The following is a 6,000-nucleotide window of genomic DNA, read 5'->3' on the forward strand; positions in this document are numbered from 1 at the left end:
TCAATTCTCCTACTCTATGAGTAACACGAAAAAAACACAATGAGGCAATCCATTTTCCGAATGGTGGGACAGCAGATTCACAGCATTTAATTAGAGCTAATTTAAGAGGGTTTTCTTAGTCTTCAGGACCAAATCCCTCAAGGGAAACAGTGATGCAATTGTTTGATGTCTTTTACTTGGGGCTCATCTTCAGAGTTCTTAGTTATGTCTGGGAAAAATTCAGACAGGTGGGCTTGTCTTGGTCCCCATGGAAGCAGCATTGCCCTGACAGTTTGATCACAGTTCTGGAAATCTAGTTTTTCTGGCTCTAAGTTACTGACAAGTCTGTCTCCGGGTTTAAGGACAGCCTTGCTTGGAGAGCTGTTTTCTTTGATGGGGATGTCAAACTAACAGTGATCACACTGTAACAATGAGACTTTTTCTCCCTTTTTATTAAAGCCACAGGTAGAAGAGGTGGTTATCTGGTTTTCATGTGAACTATGAGCAATAAGAATTTCCTGAGGCTTTTTTAAAGGCACAAATTGCTAAGAAATTTTTAATTGAAAAAATTGACAATCGTGGTCATCTGAAATGGACCTAAAATTCAATATACCATATGGGGAAAACCTCATTAGAAAGCTAGGGTACCTTCTTGTATATTCAGACCAAAGCTAGAATGGTAATTGACTTGAGTGCAGGATTTTTAAAAGAATCAGACTTGCCTCTTTCTCTCAGGTTGTCTTCTCAAGGGACTTTTTTAGCTCCTCAATTCTGAAATGATAATAATAAGAAGAAAAATAATAGTGGAGAGGGATGACTGGTGAGGCAGAACTTCAAGTCTTCTAATGAGAGAATATGCATTTCAAAACCTGCCAATCCCTTCAGCTTCTACAAGTGGAGACATCAATTAGCTGTGGAAAGAACCACTTTTAATTAAGTGGTATAAGACAAACAGGCAGCCATTGTTATGGGGCAAAGGTATTACAGGTTTCTTTTTTATTTTTCCCCCACAACTGAAGATGCTCTCCCCAAATCCCTTACCATAGGGAGCTCTAGGGATGCTGAAATGGGAATGGGCACATTTCTGAAGTGTTTCTGGAAAGAAAGGGATGGAAAACTGCACCCCTATTCCCTTTAAGGTTGCAGATTCTTCAAACACCTTGAACTGACATGGCTGAGGTTAGCTGGTGGTTTAGGAGCTTAGGAGCTGCTCAGAGAAATCTCACCATGAGAAACAGATTCTAAAATAGAGAGCCAGACTCCAGACTAGGTCTGGGTTGTCTCAGACATGGATTACTTCTGCGGAAAACTTGCCTGAACCAGCCACCCTGGTCCAGTGGGTTTACCACAGGAGAGGGAAAAAAAAAAAAAAAAGCTGTGTGAAACACACGTATGTTTGAATGTATGTATATAGACCTAAGAGCTGAGTGATATTTGAGGTCCAGCTGTCTGTTGGCCCTGGGTGACCATGGCTGGGGTGATCCCGGCTAGGAAAGTTCCTCTCTCAATGTGGACCTGCACCCTGATGATGCAGCGGGAAGACAATACATTTTTAACAGCCAGCACCTGCCCAGTGAGGCCAGAGGCTGCAGACAGTCAACCAGACAACTGACTTTCTCTTGATGGGCTTTGATTATAATCCCAATTAACCCTGGGATCTAAGATAGCCTCTGGGTTCCCGGGCTCTGCAAGGACAGAGATGTTCTTACAATGCCAAGCTGCCTGTTCCAGGCCATGTTGAACAGAATATTTAAAGAATTATTTTGCTTTAGAGTTCATAATTGCTGGTGAGTGTCAACACACACACACACACACACACACACACACACGGACGCACGCATGCACCCATCACCTAGCATTTATGCAAAGTGTATTATGCTAGCTACTGCAGCAAGCACTTCACACATATTACCTTAATCTTCACCATGTCTTATTCTACAAAAGAACCTGCTTTGACAAAAGATCGCACATTTATTAAGTGGAAAGCAAGGATTCAAACTCAGTCTCATCTGACTCAGTAACAGTTTAGCAACACAGAAGAATTCTGCTAGCATTACCAAGCTCAAATTTCAAAAGCTAGTATGAACATCTCTCAGTAAAGAAAATAATAATTAGCTGAAGCCCTGTTCATTTAAAGGGTTAGCGACTTAATCTTTTAAACTAAATCCCCTAGGGATAGTGTTGACTTATGAAAAAATAAATGAATGCAGGTCCACATAAAAGTTGCATTTTCAAAGAATAATTTCTAATAAATTCCAGGGATAGTCAAAGATGTTGTCAATGCACTTAGTGCATTACCTATCTACCTGTTTTATGCTGCACAATCCTCCCTCTCATACCTACCTTTACTTGTCCTCAACAGATGGCCTGTACAGGCCTTGAGGTACAAATGGAGCTAAAGTTTAATTTGCCAACTTGAAGAGGCTTATTTCTAAAATAGACATTTAACGGGGTGTCCGGGTGGCTCAGTCGGTTAAGTGTCAGACTTCGGCTCAGGTCATGACCTCATGGTTTGTGAGTTTGAGTCCTATGTCAGGCTCGCTGCTGACAGCACAGCACTTCAGATCCTCTGCCCCCTCTCTCTGCGCCCCCCTCTGACTTTCATGTGCTCTCTTTATCTCTCTCTCAAAAATAAATAAACATTAAAAAAAACAGTACAGATATTCAGGAAGCCTTAACAACAATCAAGCAAAAACTACTTCCCCCCTTTCCCCACTTCTGATTCTGGTCCCACAGTTTTCCCAGTCAGCTGAGATAAAAACCTTCAGGTCACTTTTCATTCTCCCTCTTCCTTCACCTGTAAAGTCAGTAAGTCACCAAGGTCTGTCACTTTTCATTTATTTATTTTTTTATTCCCATATCCTTGAGGAGGTTTTTTCTTTCCAGATCAACCACTGGTCATCACAAATTCCACCCAAATCATCCCATACAATATTCTAAGCCTCTACATTGACGTGCCTGTTTTTATTTAGTCTCACCTCCCTGACCTATCCCATACAATTCCAAGGCTGAGTCCCCAGAACACTACTTTGTACAGTTTCAATGGTGCTCTTTTTGGCGAGTCAAGAATATGTTAAAACCTGGGGCGCCTAGGTGGCTCAGTCGGTTGAGTGTCTGACTTCAGCTCAGCTCATGATCTCGCATTCCATGGGTTTGAGCCTTGCATCGGGCTCTGTGCTGACAGCTCAGAGCCTGGAGCCTGCTTGGGATTCTGTGTCTCCTTCTCTGTCTGCCCCTCCCCTGCTCGTGCTCCATCTCTCTCTCTCTCTCAAAAATAAAAATAAACATAGAAAGTATTAAAAAAAAAAAGAATATGTTAAAACCTTAACCTACCACTCAAGAGAATGCACAACAGAGCCCAACCTGCATTTCCAGCTTTCCTTCCACTGCTGTTCCCCCAAGCTCATCCCTTTGCTCCAGCTTTAAGTGTCTACTCGCAGTCCTCCCAAAACAACTTGGATTATCCCTTTTTTTACTTTATTTCTCTAACAAAAGAGTTCCTTCCTTCTTAATAATCAACCTATATTCACTTTTCCCATCTTTCAAAGTCCAGGTAGATCCCATTTCCTACCAGAACCCGCCCCCACCCCCCCCACCATCCCAAATAAAAGGAATAGTCCACTCTAAGTGTCAAGTGTCTGTTCTACTTATTTGGCACAAAATTATTTCATGGAATTACCAGTGTCTTTTCCATGTGTACATCTTTATTTGAACTAGACTGTAGAAATTTGCAAGTAGGAACTACATCATGTATGTTATTAATCCTTTACAGAACTTCTTGTTAAATATTTATACTCATAATACTATGTATTTTATATTGCACATAAATATTCATATGTCTGCCTCACAAAATTCCAATTAACTTATTTTAGGTAATCCACCCCTTCATGAGGATTTGTCTCCATGACACTTAAGGAATAAATAGTGGTGGCAGCAAATTATAATTAGGTAAATTTTAGCTTCTATTTTGGTTGTTACCTAACATTACACATTTTTTTTTCAGAGCCCTAAGGTGAGTTACCTGTCTAGTGGCTAAATCAGTTCTGTTCTTCCTCATGTACAGAGTCTGTAATTGGCATAAATGTTCAGTTTCTGTAGATGTACCAGGCATCATCTATCTGACTTTGTGACTCAGATGGATTTTACAGCTCACACAAAGAACAAGGACTCTTTGATGACCAGTGACATCTCTTAAGCTGACAAATCACTTCCTTGTTATCCCTGGCATCTCCCACACCTAGCCCATTAGAAAGTGGCAGCTTTAAGAGATGTTGAAAGTTGAGGCAAAAAAAAAAAAAAATGAGGACCAATACTAGGCATTTAAATACTGACAGGCCTTGGGCAGACTCGATTTTTAAGTTAGCCATTCTAAGACAGATATAGGATTTTGCTGTTAAGATCAAAAAGTTAAGTCCCATAGCTTTCGCGTGTGGCAGGTCTTAATGCCTGGGGGAAGTCTGAACTGTGACTTGAATGGTGACTGGTCACATACATTGTGCCTTACTTTCCTCCTCTTAAATGAGTTAACATCTTCCTTAACTTCACTCAGATGAGCATTATCGATATGAGTTCTGCCATTTTGGGTTAAATGAACATTGGCAGGGGCCCCACAACTGAAATTCAAAACCACTTGGGGAGATCTTGTGAACTAGGGACGTGGCTGCTAAACTATATTAATCCAGGGAACTGTGGAACATCTTGGAAGATAATTCTTCCAAAGAGGGAATCAGACCCCAAGACTCAGCTGATGAGCCAGTTTGGTTCCTGCCATTCTGGCCTTATGTTCGGGCACTCATATTTGGGTCCTAAGGAGACAGAAACCATAAGCAGAAACCAAAAGACAATGAAGGGCAAGTTACTACTACTTTGGGAGGACTTCTAATAAAGGACAATACCAAAAATGGAAGAGGAGCATTCCCTCCACCCCAATTCACTACAGGATTGCCCCCCATTTCAGTGGTCACAGCAGCCCCCCGAAAAAGAGGCAACGGTGCCGTGCAAATGCACCGTGTGGGAAACAATCAGTGTTGCACATGAGTCCCTGAGAAACACAACACCCCTGTTGGCCACTCAGAAATACTTGGGCGAGGACAGTAATGCTGTTTAGAGGGCTAGAGTCCAGCAGTGGCCAGGGACAGCCAATGAAACATGGAAGCTCTCTCAGAGTGACCCCACTTTCACTCAGGGAACCTTGAAGAGAAAAAAACAGAGACGGTCCCCAACTTAGAATAAATAGTTCCACTTTCGATTTTTTGACTTTACAATGGAGTGAAAACGGTACCCATTCAGTAAAACTGTAACATGAATTTTCAATTTTGATATTTTTCCAGGCTAGCCTTGTGTGGTGGGACACTCTCTCGTGACTCTGGGCAGTGGCAGAGAGCCGCAGCTCCCAGTCAGCCTGGCAATCACGAGGGTGAACAACAGATACATTTAACCACCATTCTGTACCGCTACAAACATTCTGTTTTTCACTTTCAGTCCAGTACTCAGTAAATTACAAGAGATATTCCACACACTATATCATCAAATAGGCTTTGCATGAGATGATTTGCCCAACTGTAGCCTAATGTAAGTGTTCTGAGCACTTTTAAGGTAGGGTAGGCTAAGCTATGATGTTGGGTAGGTTAGGTATATTACATGCATTTTCAACTTACGGTATTTTCTCTCTCTTTTTTTTTTTAATGTTTATTTATTTTTAAGAGACACAGAGTGTGAGCAGGGGAGAGGCAGAGAGAGAGGGAGACACAGAATCCAAAGCAGGCTCCAGACTCTGAGCTGTCAGCCCAGAGCCTGATGTGGGGCTCAAACCCACAAACCTCAAGATCATAACCTGAGCCAAAGTCAGACACTCAACCAACTGAGGCACCCAGGCGCCCCTCAACTTATGGTATTTTCAATTTATGATCCATTTATCAGGCCATAATTCCATGTAAATCGAGGAAGATCTGTAAAGCTAATGTTTACTGAGTGTTTTGAACATGCAGTGTTTTTCACTTACTAGTTTATGTGATCCTGAAG

Source organism: Panthera pardus, unplaced genomic scaffold (genome assembly GCF_024362965.1).
Source record: "Panthera pardus isolate Hobbes unplaced genomic scaffold, ASM2436296v1 HiC_scaffold_16, whole genome shotgun sequence".
NCBI lineage: Eukaryota > Metazoa > Chordata > Mammalia > Carnivora > Felidae > Panthera > Panthera pardus.